Here is a 19,571-nt window from a genome sequence, read left to right as displayed (position 1 = left end):
AAAGCTTTTGAAGTAATGAAAATCTCCTACAATGACTTGGAAAACTATGTTAAATAAATGTGTATGTGTTATTTATTAATGTCGTGTCCAGCCATATCCATATTGGGGGTCTTAAAAAATAGCCATATGTCTTAAAAAATAGCCATATCCATACGCAATACCGTATCTGTATCCGTATCCATGCAACTTTGGAAAATGTTACTAAAGCTTTTGGAAATAAGCAAAGTGATAGTATTTCCAGAATTGAGAAACATAATCTAGAAAAGAAGTCAAGTACAGCTGTCTAGACATACATTTTAGATCATTTTGAAAGAATGGGTTAGTAGAGTTAGAAAAGCAACAAGAAGCTTGAAAGGGATTATGGTTGGACAAGAAACTTATATTAATATGAACATGCACTCTTTGTAGAATAAATATTCAATTGAAATAAAACTTGGAGAAGCTTTATTTTACATAACTACCTTTTGTAATTAGCAAAACATGGGCCATTTATTTTGCATGTATGTTTGACTAAGTTTTAATCAAATATTAAGAAAAATTGCAAGAAATATGCTTATTCAGAACATTAAATAAACCATAGAAGCCAATCACTTAGTGATATCTAAAAAGGGAAGTTTGTAATATTAATTTGCTGTTATCAACTTCAATTATTGTTTGTGCTTTTTGAGAGGACCGGTTCCCTTCACTTATTGTCACTTTTAAACCATTGTGTATGATGATATTCTTCTGAGTTCCCTACTATAACCATGGAGCAACTAGTGGTGCTTTTCAATGTGAATTGTTCACATTTGTTGCTATCCTGTCAACTCCATGAGAGGGGATACAGAACCTGTTTGATTATGGAGCCCATGATGTCTTTATGCAGTGTCTATGCCTTGAAGAATACTTATAAAATTGGTAATTACATAAATAGAAGTAGTAAGACCAACAATGGATGTTTTCTCCCGCAGAGTCCAAAGATTGTGCCCCACATCAACACCAATATAACGGTTTTGTTGCCAACACCAATATAATGGTTTTGTTGCTGCTTTGATTTTCAAGTATTTTTGGATTGGTAGGCAGTTCTATTCATGCTTCTGCTGTGTCAGAACTGAAGAACAGTGATGCTATTCTTTTTCAGTATTTGCTTGCACATCAGATGCTCAATAAGAACCAAGGTAGTGTATACCTTGCCCACTAAAGTTCAATGACGTTCTGCTCAATTGAGGCATTCGGGTACTTACTCCTTTCATGATAAGAATGGACATGGCAAATGTGATTGAATTGTTTTTTCACAACAATCCATTGTGCACTGGGATGCGTCCATTGCAGGAGCACTACCATTTGGATATGTTTTGGGGTGATAATGAGTCAACAGAATGTGTCTGCGAAATAATGGGCGCTGATCCTGGGACATTTCATGTATGATGCAAGGTTTTGAGGATAGACTTCTGTGCCTCATGTCTTGTGCTTGTGGCACTTTGAACAGCAATGAAGGCTGGCTGGCTTAAAACAAGGATAATAAGCCCTCAACCTAATGTAGGGCTAAAGTCAGCCACCCAACCTATAGAACTGTTATTAGACACCCCAAAAGGACATGTATGATGTACTGAAAGTCCATGTTTTTTTAGGCGGTCTTAATAATTTGTGGTTTTTACCTTGCTTGGAGCTGCCATCCCCAAGCTTCACTCTGAATTTTATTACGAGTATTTGTACTTTGTGGTGTGTATCACTAGCTTCCCACAAGGATTGCTAGCCTTCAACCTTGGGTGCCCTGAGCCTCTGTTCTGAATATATATATAGTTGGTCTGAATGAGAAATCAGCAAATTCTTCCTGAATTTACCAATTTATGTCCTGAATTATCGATTTTTTTCGGACACTTTTGCTCTTCCTATTTGACCCTGAATTCAAAGGCTACTCTGACATAATTCATTTTGTCTTGTCATGTAGCATATTTAAGTTTTCTCTTTGCATTTATGATTTGACACTTGGCATTGAAGTGCCCATTAAAAACTGTTTTCCCAAATTTGTACTTATTTGTTCAATATTCCTGACCCTCCCTCTCAATGTAATTGGACTGAATGGGAAATCAGTGATGTTTCCTGAATTTTCCGATTAATGTACTGAATAATTGAATTTCATTTTACACTTTTGGTTTGCTGATACGATCCTGATTTTGAATAAGGCTACTGTGATATAATTCATTTTGATTTGTTTCATTGTTTTTATGATTTGTCCTGTAGCATTTATGATTTGACAATTAACATTGAATTGCCAATTAAAAACGTTGTCCTCGATTTTGTGTCTTCTTTTTGTGCAAATTTCTCTCCCTCTTGCATTTTTAAAGCCATCTCTTTGCAAGAACTCAGAGAAACACGGCAAGTCTCACCTTACTGATGTGTTTGATAATGTATAGCAACCTTCAGATAAACTACATTTGCATTGGTCTTTGTTTTTATTTGTTAGAAGTTGATCCATTTGAAGTGATGCATTTAAATTTAATCATACTATGGCCACTACAAGTAAAGACTGCCAGTATAACATTTTGTGTCACACTCCATGGCCCATCATCAGAGTGAGCAGAATAATTGAAGGTCTGTTAATTATCCTCAGGGCGATTTATTTCACTATACAGTATTACAATATTAGATAGTTTCTATTTTTTTTCCTGTCTTTTTTTAATGGTCACTCTTTTTGTAATGTTTTCTTAAACTCCTCCTGTTCATTATGGAATTTTTTTTTGGCACTCTACAAGAATGTTTTTATTTCTCCTCTCTTGTTCATTATAGAAGCTTCTCTTGTATCTTGTATATATAGATCATTCATGATCTTTGTTTAATAACGCATTCATTATTTTACCATAATATGACATCATAGCAAATTCTTGGCCTCTTCAACAAATTTTAATTTCCTTTTTTGAAATTATTAGATCAAAATTATTAGTTGATGCTATTCGAGAAGTTTATGCTTATTAAGCTTTTAGTTATTGATGATTAGTTGCCTCAAGTGCCATTTGACAAGACTGTTGCAGAGATTTGGACAACATTAAAGGATCTCCATGAGACATCAAATAAAAGTAGAGCCTTCTTTTTGAAGAATCAACTATTCCATATTATTATGGATGAGCACATGTCTTTATAGAAACATCCTCTAAAGATTAAAGACATCAAAGATCAACTTGAGGGCATTGGCCATACTATGGAGGAAGAGGATATGGTGGTCATTACTCTAAAAAGCCTACCACTGTCAAATGAGCACTTTATTGAGATACTCAACATTATTGCAACTAATGTTGACTTGAAGTTTTTAGACTTGTGCACCAAACTTATGCAACAAGATCGTTGGAAACAACAGTTTGGTAGTAGTGATCGTTCATTCTCCTCTGGACAAACGTTTTCAGCCCAATCCTTTAACAAGGATAAAGACACTTCTTAGGCATTTGCTCAGTCTTAGAATAGCTCCAATAAGAGGCAAATCCAGTGCAACTATTGCCACAAATTCGGTCATGTGATTGAAGATTGCAAGACTCGCATTGCTTCTGACCAGCAGAAATAGGGTCTCAAATACCAACATTGCAGAACATGCAAACCTCTTCGATCAACCTGAGGACATGCATATTTATGTTTTTTAAAAATAGATTGATCATTAAGGGAGGGTATTATGAGATTAGATAGTTCCTATTTTCTCCTTGTTCTGTTTTTTTTTCAATGGTCACTCTTTTTTTAATGTTTCCATAAGCTCCTTCTGTTCGTTATGGAAACTTTCATTGGCACTCTACAAGAATGTTTATATTTCCTCTCTTTTGTTCATTATAGAAACATTCTATTGTATCTTGTATATATAGACCATTCATGATCTTTGTTTAATAACACATTCATTATTTTACCATAACATATATAGAGACTTTGAAAGAAAATTATCAACAAATGTTGTTGAACTTATTAAAATTTAATACCAGTGAAAGTTAAAAAGTAAATGACTGGAATTTCTATACTTACACATTTACTTACTATTTACCCTTGTTTGTGTTTGGGTTTTTAAAATAAATAAATTTGGTAGGACCCCTAATGTGGAGAAAACTTCGATTGCCAATGCGCATTGCTATGCCCATTATCCTTTTATGAAAAGCTACCATTAAGTGTCAATGAGATTTTGTATTTGTAAAACATCCACTTTTTTCTGTTATCTTTTCAAAAAAAAATGTCGACTTGGCAATTGAATATACACTATTTTGTTGTTTGCTGATATACAAGAATTAATAGTCTGAAGTCATTGTTTATTTTGGCTTTGTCCACATTTATGAAACAATGTAGAAATTAAATGAATACTTTGGTGCCCATTTTATAGGCTGAACTTGTTAGTCACATTTTATATCATGATTTTTAATTTTTAATTTTTGGATATAGAAAAGGCTTTGAGGCCCTAAATTATTTTTATTAAGTTTAGAAATATTTATGAATTATTAATTTCTAGTTGCCAAATTATTTGAAGTAATTCTCCTTTAATTTTATGGTATAAATTCCATTTGCTCTTCTAATATATCATATAACTTGCATTAGAACTTAGCTAAGATCAAATCGTTAGAATAGTGAAAATAATGGTTTAGTTAAATTATTTGCAGAATCATATATAGATAAATTGAGTAAAAAAAATGCAAAAAAAAACTTCTCTTTATTTTAAATTTACAGGCGCCAAATTTTAAAACTTTATAACATAGAGGAATTAGAGGATTTCATTGAGAAGACGATTTTGATTCTAAAAGCTCATCGCAAGGATGAGTTGGCTTGATATATTCTAGACTTATATTTTTAATGTCTTCCCATAATCCTACTTGATCTTCTTGCATAAATTTATCAATCCAGTCAAAACTAGGTGGAAATCTAACATGAAGGAAATGCATTAAGAATATCTACGTTTCGTTTGATCACCATTTTTCATTTGCTTAACCTTCTTCGGTCTTATGTAAATACTAAAGGAAAAAGTGGAACATTGTTTCTTCTTAAGATTTTTTTTTTTATCATAGTTGTAGGGTCTTTGAATTTAACGCTTTTCATTTATATTGATCAATACTTTTTCAAGGTCTCTTAAATACACACTCTCAAGCAATCTTCTACAAAGGAGATCTATACCAATTTTTTTTATACAATTGTATGTACCATGACTACAAACATAGAAGATATATCAGATGGGACACTATATCTATTAGTATTGAAGATAAATTCTTTACCCAGAATATGGTAAATCACGCTTGTTACTAAGAAATGAGTGCAATAGCATATTCTTAATCATCATGCCTGTTATTGGACCATCATAAGCTATCTCATTCAATGACCCACAAAGTTTTATAATGTTTTCCACTTTTTGGATATACTTTGTTTGTTTGTGGGCTTGATCGAGATTAAACACTATCCATCTTTAAATAGACTAATGCAGATGAAGGTTAGAAGATATGAAATGATTAAATCCCATGTGTAGACGTTGAAAAGACATTATTTGGTTTCGAGAAGGGACAAATGACCCTAAATAGAATAAACTAACAACTAGAAAAAATGAGGAATGAAAAACATACAAGAAAGAAAGGGAAAAGAAAGTGAATAAGAAAAGAAAGAACAAAGAGTAAATGAAACAAAGGAAAGGTAGAAAAAAACAACATATCATGTGACATTGTTACAATTGAAGTAACTAGTTTGGATACTTGTTAGTTATTTCGACCATACTATGTCTCCTCATATGAACAATTTTGGGAGGAAGAAAATGCCCAAGAAAGAAAGGAAAAGGCACCCTAAAACCTGTAGAGAGAAAAAGGAAAAAGGAAGGAGGGACTTGACAAGAAGCCTTAAAAAGGGAAAAATATAAACAAGCTATGCCCAAAAGACAATAGGCAGAGTTGTTAGGAATCTAAAAGCCTAAAAAAGGGCAAAAAAGATGAGACAATTCTGAACAAGAGACAAGGAGACTTATTAGAAAGACTAAAAACCCGTAACTCTAGAAACTAGTTGAAGGACAAAATAAAGTAAACCTAAAAAAAAGGCTACTAGAAGGAGAATTAAAATGAAACACACTAACTTGACTAAAAGAAGGGAAAGGAAACCTACAAACTAAAGAAAGACAATCCTAAATAAAATGAAAAAAGAAACAAAACCAATAAGAGGAGGAGAATATAGAAGAGAACAAAAAGACACAGAATACAATTAGAGAAAATCTAAAGAAGAAATGAAATGCTATCTAAAAGCTTAAATATGGATCTAAGTCGATAACCTAGAAAGACTAAAAGAGGCTAATTCGACAGAAGAAGTCAATCTACACTGTCATTAAATAGTAATATGCTGATCCAATTTAAAGAAATTTTAATTAGGGGAGTCTTCAAAGAATGGATTATCTAATAAAATACTATAATGTTCCAACCTCGAAGAAGACAAACTTCACTATATCCGAATTCCATTAAATGGCAAGTAATTGGAAGATGTGATACAGAGAGGATAAGCTATTTGTTATGGCCATACATACGTTGCAATTAAACTGGCCCTATGGTGTCTGGGAGGTAGAAAGATGGCCATATGGTATCCAAGTGTATGGTGCATAGAGGTGTTGTTGAAGTCGTATGGTTGAAGTAGGGGAAGGGATGCTGTACGGTGGTCAATGGAAGGGTAGCCTATGGTGTGAAGGACAAATAGGCCGTATAGTAGGCCGTACGGTGAGTGGATGGAGAATGCAAGGGAGGTATGGGGGTATGGTGGAAGATATGAGGAAGAATGAAGGCCGTACGAGCAAATCAAGGAGTCATAGAGGAATGTCCGAATGCCACACAGTTAGGTGTTTGAGCCACAACAATGAATGCAAATCTGTTCATAAAAAACACAAGTAGATCAGACACAATAATAGAAACTTGAATATGAATAATATATGCCAAAAGATGGTGCTCTGATTTGCTAGATCGAGTGAATTGTTACAGGTGACGGAATAGGGTGAGGGTTGAATCCCACCGAAACCACACGAGCCAAATAGGGAAGATCTTTCACTAATGAAATGGCGAACAACAGAGAATCCCAACTAGAATTCATAGTACAAAGAAATAATCTAAAAAAAATGCCTACTACTACCTACAAGCTGTGCTTAAATACCTGTTGGGAAAACCTTCCGAGGGTGTACAAACATAGCCGATGACCAAACTACCTACGAAAACAAAATAAAAATGGGTCCGAGGTATATTAAATCAATTGTCCCATTAACAATAGTTTGATAAATGATTGATTTTTATAACGGGAACATTACAAATATGTCTAAATTTGGTTGATGCTATGTTGAGGCTATCAAAAAATTTAATAGATAATTTAAGATTTTTGAATTTCTTCTATCCTAGTCAAGTATAATGGGAATATGATAGACTATCTTTTTAATAACCCATTTTGGTGAACTTTTCCGATGTTATAATTTTCTTTTATAAAGCTGGCCAAAGGAATATACCTACTTTTGGTAAGCATACTGGATCCCAGTATAGATTGAGAGGTAGATCAATCTTGTCCCATTGCTTAGAATTTATCATTTTTTCATAACCAAGTTCTACTTTGTAGTTACCATCCTTAGAAGCTTCTCATATAAGTTTATCTTTCCTACCGTTATGGTTAGTTAATCTGCTATCAAGGAATTGAATGAAAGAATTTTGTTCTTCTGGAGACAAGGAATATTATTTAGAGGTTTTCGTTTCCATCGCCCATACTAATTATTATTAATTTTTATCTTGAAGTTGCTAACATGTTTCCCCCATATTTGAGTAAGAGTATTTTTAATGTTTTTAGGTAGGTTAAAGCTATTTGGAGAAGGAAGTCCATCCTATGAATCTTTCCCAAATAAGGCATCTTGCCCTAAACCTACCTCCTTGGTTTCTTCTTTAGTGATTTTATTTTTACTTAGAAATTTGTTATCTTATGCTGTTATGATTTTTGGAATTATTTTAGACATCTTAGTTTGGGCAATTAGGTTTGAAGAATTGAAGTTTCTGAGTAAGTTTGAGAAATAAATTACAAAGGTTCCCATAATTTCTTTAGTATAAAAAGTTGTTTGTCCTAAGGAATCCTTTATTTTTGAAATCTTATTTATATTTCTTTTATTAATAGTGTTTTTGTGAAAGAATTTGACATTTTTATAGCCTTCTTGCAACCAATTTACTCTAGATTTTTATTTCTAGAAAATTTCTTCCTTTGCTAAGATTAATTCTTGTTTGACCAAAAGATCTTTTTCTTTGTTAAATTTTTCATTATTCAGTCCTTTTATTTATTTATTTATTATTTAGGTTTTTTTAGCTTAGTCTCATTATCTAATTTTTGTTTAAAAATATCATTAAAGTGATCTTTGTTCCATTTCTTAATTTTTTCTTTTAACGATTTCATTTTAGATATGAAACATAACATTTCTAATCCTACAAATGTTTCTTCATGCCACCATTGATAGATTTTGTTGAGAATTTTTTAAATCTAAGAATTACAATTTTTCACATTAAAATGGATCATAGATGGGGCTTGAGGATCCCTAATCTCTAGTCCGACCGAAAAATGATTAGAACCTGTTAGAGGAAGAATAACAAAACTTAGGGGATAATTAAATGTAATTAAATCTCCTCTAATGATAAATCTATCTAGTCTTTCAGTTATATAACAAAAGTTAGTTTTCCTAGTATTCCATGTAAAAGTCCCATTAGATAACATAACACCTATTAAATTATTCATAACATGCCATTCCTTAAAATCCAACATGACTTGAGTTTCATTGAAAGAACCACCAACTTTTTGTAAGGGATTAAGGATTGTATTGAAGTCTCCTCCAATAAGGATGTTTTCTCAGTGTTTTTGATTAAGGAAAATAGGTTTTGAAGGGTGCTTGAAACCCTGTACACAACTTTAGATATTCAATAAGCACATAGACAAAATTACAACAAACCGAAGAGAAGCTATTCACCCCGACAAAAAGGGGTAAACTTGGTGACATAAAAGCATATCACCAACCAAAACCAAAGAACTAAATAGGAAGCAAAGGTCCGAATAGAAGGATCTGCCTCCAAAACTAGGCACAACAAGGGAGCTCACGATACACCCTTTGTTTTAGAGTCTCCCTTGCCTGATTGAAGATACATTTCTAAAGGAGGAGCAGAGGGCTTTGTTTTCTTTCTTTTTACCACAATCCAACCATCCTCCACCTTAGCTGCCTCACCAATCCAATCCCCAGAAGAAACTGAAGAGAGGAGGCTACGAGGAGCAGGAGCAACAACAAACTCCCCAAGAGAGTTCGTACAAGGCAGACCTCCCACATGAACATGAAAATCAGCTGAGATAGGGACAGGGGCAAGAGAGGGACTAGGGACCAGACACTGGCCTTCCTCAGCAACCACTGGCACATGATTAGTCGAGATAGGGACAGGGGCAGGAGAGGGATTAGGGATCAAACACCGGCCTTTCTCTGCAACCACTGGCACCGAATCATCAACAAGGGGAGAAGGCCTGACATCCTTAGCAACCACAAGCTTTGAGATGTCAACAACATGGGGTGAGCCAGAATCAGCCGCAACCTTCAAGGAACCTTCTGAGGACTTAAAAACCATGTGGTGCTTAGGGGAAGCCCCAGGCCACCAGGAAGGTGGAAGCCTTGGTTTAGTCTTCCTAGTAGCACAACGAGTAGCAATGTGACCTGTCTTATGACATTTTTTTGCAGCGGAAGGGGATACCTTCGTAATCTAGCGTTTGGGTCCAGGAGCCTTGTAAGGAGTCCAAACAAATCTCTTCTGGAAGGATGTTTTCTTAGTGTTTTGATCTCAATAGATTACTTATTTTGTTCTAAAGATCTTTCTTGTTTGGTGTTGCTTGTAGGACCATATACATTAATAATTATAAATTGTATATTATTTTTGTAGCTTTTATCATTACCTCCCATCCAATTTCTATTAGAAATAATAGGAGAATAGTCTACATGCTTAGGATCCATAGTATTCCATTTGATTGTACTAAATCCATTTTCCAAATACCTTAAGTGTTTTTGAATTTTTCTCCTTCCTTTTTAAGTTTAGTTTCTTGGATTATTATGATTTTTGAATCGAATAAAGATAAATTATGTTCTAATATTTTCTTTTTATTGGGAATGTTTATCCCCCTAATATTTCAAGTAGTTATCTTCATAAGCCTGTGGCAAGAATCTTCCCTTTTCCTTAGTTTAAAAGGGTACTAATGTTTTCTTTTAGACCTCAGCTCTAAATTCATCTAAGGATTTTCTACCTCTTTTTTGTTTGTTTTATTTTGTCCACAATTAGAATTTTCTAGTCCTTTAAGATTTGCTTCAATATCTATATTTTCTAAGTTACTACTAGCATTTTGCAGGCTAGGTTTTAATAAATTTTCTTCTTCTTTATCCAAACATTCTCCTTCGAATTCTTTCATAATTGTATTACTTATTCCTTTGTCTTTGGATTTCTTATTAATAGCTAAATTTCTTGATTGGAGATTTACTAAGTCAGTATTTTAGATTCCAAATTCTTCCCTATAGGTTCCTTGATTATCCTTGTCTTGTTCAATTAGAGGAAGTTTTGGATCTCTTAAAAAAAATTCAACTTCACGAGAAGACTAAATTGGTGTATGGTTAAATTTTTTTCAAAATTTTGAAGAGTACTATTATTTAATTTTTTTTGCCTACATCTTCCTTATTTAGTGTTTTGGATTATTGGCTTCATAAAATAATATATCATGAGGAGCTAGATCTTCTTTTGTAACAAGATCGATTTTAAAATCATAGTTTAGGAGTGGTGAATTAACTTTTATTTCTTCAGGTTGATTGGATTGTTCATTTTCTTTTGTGAATAATTAATTTCTATTAGGAGGTGTTTGCTAGAATTTATATAGTTTTTTATTTATATAGTTTGTTTCCTTTATAAAAGATTTAAACATATTATTTGTTAATGGTACAAATCATTGACATTCTTGATTGATTATAACCTCTACTTTTTAAGGATTTTCTAGGGATCTTACTAGAATATTGAATTGCGTAGGGCATAATGAATTGCTTAGGGCATATTTGTCTAGAGTTATTAAATTCTAGGTTGCCACTATTTATCTCCTTTTCAATTACTTTTTTTGATCTTTTGAGAATTATATTTGGTTTTATTTTCTTATTTTTCTTTAGGATTTTTTCTCTTGTTTTTATTACGTCTTATTTTGTTGTTGTTTAAATTATTTCTCTCATCCATATTTAAGTTTGACGGTTTAAAATGACTTGATTTTTTAATAGAGTTGTAAGTAATATTAAAATTTGAAGGATATGAACACAACTTTCTCGCAATGACATAGTAGAGTTATTCCTATCCTTGTTTATAAAAGCTTCATATTCAGTGTGAGGATTGTGCCCCTTGTCCCATAAAATAAGTTGGTCACATATATCATTATTTATTAACATAATATCCTCTATAAGCTCACTATGTGTTTTTATGTTGTCTTTAATTTCCTTAATGAAAAGATCTTGTTAAATTGTAACTTTGTTTATAAAAGTAGTGGTATCTAAGTAGTTGTTTTGAATAATATCTCTTTCCTTCTCATTATTTTTTAATTCTATTGATATTTTATTATTATTAGAATCCTTTGGGGTATCTTTATATTCCATGCTAGCTTCTAAATTTGGTTTAGGGAGGGATTTTGGACCTATTTCTACTATTTCTCCTTTTTCAATTTTTGGATTTAGAATTTGGAAATTGCTTCTAAGATGGTTGTTAGTTTTTAGTTTTCATCATAATATTGTTTATGCTTTTTTAGTTTGAGTGCTGAGGTTGAGTTAATTATGAATACAACTTGTATTTATTTCAAGATTTTGAGTCAAAAAACATAAGATTTTAAATTGAATTATGATAGAGATAGGGTTCTAGAATATATATTGATCTATTTGTTATTATTTTAATAGGTTTAAGTTTGGATTTTTAGAATTTAAATTTATTAACATTTTAATGTTGTTTGAAGATGAAAACTAGGATTCAATAACTAGAAACTCTCCTATGGAATTGCCATTTTTTAATAATTTAGATGTGCATTAATTCTATTGGATTTTTTTTTTGATAATAATCCATGTTGGTTTGATCAATTTGTTGATGACTACCTTGTCAAAGTTCAGGATCCAATTATAGAAGATTAGACTATATCCATTAACAAAATGTATAGGATCATGTAGTAGTTCTTCTTTAACCTGCTTATTATTGCTTATTAGTGCAATGAATAAAGATTAATGAATCTGAAAGGTGAGTGGTACTTACTTGATTTTTGCATCCAGCTTTTAACCACTTATCCAGAGTTGATTTTGTTGGTGAAGGATTGCTCCAGATTGCATACACTCCCAAGTCTTTACATTCGAACCATTGGTACTTAGAATGATGTTTACTTATTATAATTATATTTATTTGTTCTTTGCGAGTCTATTGCGGCTATCCTCCATCCAAACTATATAGTTGACTAATTTTCAAAAGATCTAAAACATCATGGATTTTTCTAAAAATTTCAGTGTTTGATCTTCATGATTTGCATAATTTATAGTAGAAAATTAATTTTTTTAAAGGAAAAAATCACTACATTTTCATGAATATGAATTTTGCTGTTGTTGACTTAGATGGAAATTAGGCCGTTCCTTCGTATTTTTATTTGTACTATTTAAAGGCTTGTCCTATACATGAATTTTATCTTTCTTTGGTTCTTTTTTGTTAATATTTATTGCAATATGTACTTTATGATCCCGTTTTAGATTTATTATTTTTCTAGACTCGTTCTCATTATTACTTGCCAAGGCAGGAATACTTATGCATTCATGTCAATGCAAATATGCCATTAACACTGACCAATCAAATCAAACAATTTAAAAGATTATAGGAGATTTCAAATGTTTATATCTTTTTCTAATTTTTTATTATTTTATAAATCACATTTTTCATCTATTCTATTGGTCCATACTATTTTTGGTGGAGGAGAAAATTAATTTTCTTCAACAAAAAATACAAATATTTTCTAACAACTTCATCTTGAATTAATGAATGTATTAATTACAACTTTATCTTTTCCACATTTGTGATGAGTTGATAAGATTTTATTTTTTCAATCATTTTATCTTCCACCTCACACAACATGTCTAATCAATATTAATTATCACAATCTATTAAATATTTTTAATTTCTTATTTTAAATATATTTATTATTAGTTTTACATTGAAGTTTATTTTTGACTATTTGATATAACTTGTTCTTAAAACTTCATGTAATGCATAAGTTCAAATTATACTTCTATATATATATATATATAACTAATAAATATGTCTTTTTAAATATAATTTCAATATGTTATATCTTTGTATTCGAATTTCTAATTTTTTTTAAATTTTGCTTTTTCAATAAAAGTAGTTAAATTATTACTATTATTTTACTTTTATAAAAATAAATTAAACAATGTTATTTTTTAATTATATTTTATAATAGTGTTTGTAATATGTATGATTGATAAGTGTTGCAATTTATAAATTGTATCATTTATTATTATTAATATTTTTTATTTAAACAATTTATCATTTAGTTTAAATACATTTAAAACTTAAATATATATTTTAATATTAAATTAATGATTATATTTTATATCAAAAAAAATACTAAAGAAATAACCACAAAAAAGAAATAATTCAATTCTAAAAGATATATATATATTATTATTATGTTTTTATAAACTATGTATTAAAATTAAATACTTATATTTTATTTCTTATTTATTATATCATATTTATTCATCAACATCAAATTCATATGTATTACATCTATTTATTATTTACAAATGTACATATTAAATTATATAGATATTATTTCGTAATTAAGAATTACTTAATTTTATGAAAAATTTGGAAATACAAACATTAAATAGTAAACCTTCTCTAATTTTGTAAAATTAAATAATTAGTTTTACTTATAAAATATTTTTATATTTCAATACATTTCATTTTTTCTTATAGAAATGTGAGTTTTAATATAAAAATTAAATTCTTAGTTTCATTAATTAAAATATAATATATTTTAATTTTTTATTATAACCATGATTTTATTTTGACTATTTGTTTTATTAAGAAAAATAATTATATTTAATTCTCTCTCTCTCTCTCTCTCTCTCTCACACACACACACACACACACACACACACACACACACACAACTTATGTTGTTATCACTCTATCTTACTATTTTATCTCTCTTCCTCTTCCTCCTCTATATTATCTATCCTTTTTTTTTCCTTTGCATATATGTTTATGTTGTTATTGTTGTATACTGCCATTTATCTCTTTATATAAGTCTATCCTAGTTTTTGTCTAGTGCTAATGATTAAAAATAGTGTGAGTTCAATTTGATAATCAAGACGAAAATAATACATAGTTGGGGGAGTTATTCCAACTACTTATGGTTCTCCAGTAGCATGCATGGTATGCTTAAACATATAATGTGATACTCCAAATGCTTCATCACTTCTTCAAGTTCTATAATTCAAATATTGGTATGGATATCTTTCCTCATTGCACATAATTTAAGTTGTCAATGTAGAAGGTGCAAATTTGTCTAAAACTTATGTATTGATCATAGTATGATATTAAGTACTTAGTGCCATATTGGGGACTTTGGCCTCTTATTCTCGAGCTTAAATGCCCAAAGATATAATAATATAGCACGAGAATTTAACAAAAAAAATGAGTCATCCTATCAAATCACAAGCGCATTTCTAGGACGAGAATTTAACAACAAAATATAAGCAATCCTATCAGATCACAAGTGCATTTCTAGGCAAAAATTAATGCATTCACAATGTTAATTTAGATTCTCACTCATCTACACTTCTACAACCATTATGTGTTAGGCAGGAACTATGATGCATTGTGTCTCTTGTTTAAATTGTCTTATAGTCAATTTTTGGAATTCTCCTTTTGGTAACTTTAGTTCAGTTTCTTCTGCACCTGTCCTTTGTTAAAATCTCTCCTGCTTCTAGGATTGATTGTGGATGGAGGTCTCGATAATTTAATCATCAAAGGATATTTCATTTGAATATTTTTAGGAGAATCTCTTGATTGGTAAATTGTATTAGGGTTTTATTGTATTTTTCCTAGACCTTCAAATGAGTTGAAGCATTTAGTTTCGAAGGGCTCTTTCTGTAGGATATTATGTTTTCTTCTGTATTTGCTTTTGCCATAGTATCCTACTCGTTTCTGTATTTTTTCCTTTATTTGGCTCCATCTTGATTTAGTTTCTGTTTAATTCTTTGGGATGATAGTATTATTTGGTTTTTGAATTATGATACTTTGCTGCTTTCCTGAGTCTTTGTTTGGTTTTTACTATGGGGGTAGTCGCTCTTGGATTTGTTGGTTTTTATTCTGTATGGATTCTGAATTTGCGAAATCGTTTTCTTCTAAAATGCTAAAGCTGTTTATGTATAATATAGAAGAAATTTGAGGCAAGAGTCTACAACACAATGGTGACTTGTGAGTCTCTTATGTGGGAGGTCTTGGGTTCAAATTTGCTTAATACAAAAAATAATTAACTACAATAAATAATAATTAATTTAGGCTTCTTTAATATAAAATATGTTATTTCTATACCATGAATCATTGACTTCATTGATTGTGAGTTTTGAAGATACACTTGTGCAATTATCTCACCAAGAAGTATATTCGACTTTAAAAATAAACATGTAACTTTTACTTGTTAGTACATTTATTAATAACATATATTATTATTTTTTATTAGAGGGAAAAAAATGTTTATGAGGGGTCTTGAAATGTTTTCTAACAAGAGACATGTAGCACATAATTGAACAAGAGCAAAAAAGTAGCAAAAAATGATAGGCTACTACAAATAAATTTGAATATAAGTTACTAATAAAACAAACAAAAATGGCCAACCACACCCCTAGACTCTTACTAACTTGGGTTTTGCGTGTCACAATAATGTTTATGGAATATTGTACTTCAAAGACTCAAATCTAGTGAGGGGAGGGTTATCTTTTGTTGCCTCCAAAGATGACGAGAAACATGTTATCAAGAGTTATGGGAGCATCCAAAGGCATGATCCTTATATTCAACCTTGTTATTAAGAATCTAAAGGTAGAATGACCAAAGGGCCCATGGAAAGATTTGTCGCACCACCTACATTCCATTATACTTGGAGACTATTCATGCATCTTCAACATTCATGAGATTGTCAACTTTTTCAAGAACCAATGCTCTATCCTCTACCATAACACAAAATGATGTTGAACATCTCTATGTTTTGTTTGTGCATACAAAGCTAGGCTCTTTGCTAAGCTAGTCCTACTTTGACTATCACATTCAATCTAATAAATTACATTTAGAATGTTGGACAAAGCTGTAGCTTCTTGGATGATGTTGGTGCTATGTACCACTCATATTTTTAGGAGTTCCATGTGGGTGAATACAAAAATTCAAATGACAATTGCTCCAGAAATTTTCCTACAAGTCACCATGGATCCTACAAATTCTATTAGTAAAAGCTATCAATAGTGTTTTGAGGTCAAGAGTTACCTTTACTAACAATTAACCAATGATCTAAACTTTAAGATACTAAAATTGCTAACTATAAGGTTTTGTAAGACTCTATAAAATCTAGGGTCTACAAGGTTGTGTTCTCATAGCACCCTTGCATAGGTGAAATCGATTGCTCCATTAGCACCAAAAGTAAACACATGCTATAGATATCAAACATGAGTGTGCTCTTAAATTTTCTTAAGCCACATTCCTTTTCCAATAAGCACCACATTCACTTAGAAGACACTCGTATTGTGTTTAAGGAAGACAATCTCTTTAAAAGGAAGCTCAAGGGAGGCTACTAAAATCATTAGCTCCATCAACCTCAATCATAATGAGGGGTGAAGCTTTAATAATTCTTGGCAACCATTGTTATTTTCCCTTAGAAACCTCCACCTTCCCTTAACTTTACCCTTTTTCATTAGCCCTTCATTTTGGCCTTTCATTCACCCTTCTCCCCCGCCCCTTCCCCTTCCTTTGGATTACCTTCTCTGCTTTCTCTCTGGCCCTAGACCCATTCCTTTCCTTTTGTGTGTTTGATTCCCTCTTCTTCACTTAACATTTTTGGTTTGTTGGCCTCTTTGTAGGGTTCTCACTCTTTCTTTCTTCTTTCATTCTCCTTCCCCTCTTCTTTTACATCTCCATTTCATCTTGTCTCTCTTTTCTCATTTGTCTTTTTCGTAGGGGAGCTAGCTCCTTTGTTCTTTGTTTCTTGTCTTTGTTCTTGTGCTATCTTAGTTTTCATTTTCTTTCCCTCTCTTGTTGTGGTGTTTTCATTCTTTTCTTTTCTTGGTTAGATTCGTAGTTGAGTTAAGAGTTTGAGGTGACTCTACAACACCCCCATGGTCAAATGAAAGACCATGATAACTTCCACAAGAAACTGTCAACATAATTGCAAAGAGATGCAATAATGATATTATTGCTAATGAATATAATCAATTGGACAACAATACCATAGTTGATGGCTTTATTGATTCAACAAGAATAATTTATAGTGTTGATGTGTTTCCTTAAATAGGAAAGGAAATAAGAGTCAACGATAAGTAGATAAGCTATTATTTGTACAAGGTGGAATTAGTACTATAACAAAAAATGACCATTCTCCATTATGAAATGTAGCAGGTGCAATGTATGGATGGTGATAATATGATAAGCAACACATAAAGTAGAATGTGATAACCTCTATAACCACCTAAAGTAAAATTTCTCCTATACCATGTGCAAATAAAGGTGTAAATTCCTTGTCTCAAATGTAAACTACAATGTTGTGCTTTATCCTAAGTAAGCACAATTAAAGTGTAATTAGTGAATATTTAACTATACCAACACCCTTCCTTAAGTGTAACTTAGGGGAATGCACTTAAACTCATAATGCAAGATGGACCCTAGCTACTAGGCCATGTTAGGAAACTATGTAGAATAGGCAATACAACACAATAATTCTCTCATAAAGAGAAGAAATGGAGAAATCCAAAAGGTACAAAACTATCCTCCAAAAGAGAGATGAAAGAAAACAATATGCATGGATGGAGGACTCATGAGCTACCAATGATTACATATATCATGTATATACAATCAAGCATCCCTCTATAGAAAGGAAAGTAGACATGAAATCTCCCTGTAATTGAATAATCTCCTACAAAAATGATGAGTGATTGAAGAAAAATATAGTCGAATGCATTCAAACAATATTTTCCCCTTGAGATAAGAAAGAACAAGTATAAATGTAGGAATGATTCCCATTCTAAATAGGAATTACGAAGTCGATTTCAAATGTAGTATGGTGACAATGATGTCTCTAGAGTTTTTTTGTGTCATCATGTCCTTGGATGATGAAAATCCCATGTGTTGGAATTATTTTAGAATAACTGAGAGGGGGGTGGGGAAGGGGTGAATCAGTTATTCAAGGTCCAGATGTACAAAGTAAAACTTTTCACAATTAAGTGAACCCATATATCATTCTTAACCATGCATGCATTCATTGTGTCTTAACCAAAACTGATATGTTACTATAACATTAACATGCAGAAGTATAAAGCATAAAACACAACATATCCATCAGCACACTTGACATAATGATTTAACGTGGAAACTCAGTTTGAGAAAAACCACCAGTAACATGCTACTCCTTTTTCACTCTTCTGAAGTGATGCCTATTAAAGGCCAACCCTGTTAAAGGTTACAACACACACTGTTAAATGTGACCTAGTTAAGGGATTTCAATCACCCTATTAAAAGTGAGCCTTGTTAGAGGGCTTTAGGCCATTCGCTTGGAATGTCACTGTATTAAAGGATTTTCCAATGACTGTTAAGTCAACCTTTTTCCAAAGGATTTACCTTAATCTAATACAATTGTTAGAAAGTAACAATAAAGCTTTAATTTGATACAACTTACAACCTTACTTGCAGATTACAGATCACTATTTAGTCCTCAACTCTGCTTGGCTTCCAATCTTTGTAGTTCTGACAACTTGTTCACCCTTCAAGCATTCATCCTCTTTAAGCCTTCTTGCTTAGTTATCCATTGCATACTTCTTCTCTTGGGTCACTTGATGAAGCAAAACCACTTCCTTCTCCTTTTCAGATTTTTGCATCCAAAACTCTCCAACCTCTAACCTCTTTGCTTCATGACCAGACATCCCTACATATCAAAAATTAGAACTCTTTTCCTGCTCATTATCCATCACTAAAATTAGGGTTTTTGATGAATTAGGTAAGATACAATGTATCTACCCCATATCTTGTCTTCTCTAGAAACTTCTCCTAGAGTCCATTTGAATTTGCCTCCAAAATGGTTTACATAAGATTTTGTGCCTCTAGCTCATCAATCTTATCTTCCTCCTAATTCACAAGTTCCAAGAAAATAAACTTGTCAACTTTTATTTGGCGAATCTTCAATCTTTTTCATAATGCAGTAGCTCGGTATAACAATTTACTGATGTTTGACACATACTGTGTTACTTGACATCTATTGCAAAATCACTCAGCATCAACTGGATTTTACTGGTGCTCGACATC

The sequence above is a fragment of the Cupressus sempervirens genome, chromosome 11, assembly GCF_028749045.1.
Source record: "Cupressus sempervirens isolate cs-2001-9-10 chromosome 11, ASM2874904v1, whole genome shotgun sequence".
NCBI lineage: Eukaryota > Viridiplantae > Streptophyta > Pinopsida > Cupressales > Cupressaceae > Cupressus > Cupressus sempervirens.
The sequence above is the reverse complement of the archived record's forward strand: the minus strand, read 5'-3'. Positions refer to the sequence as shown.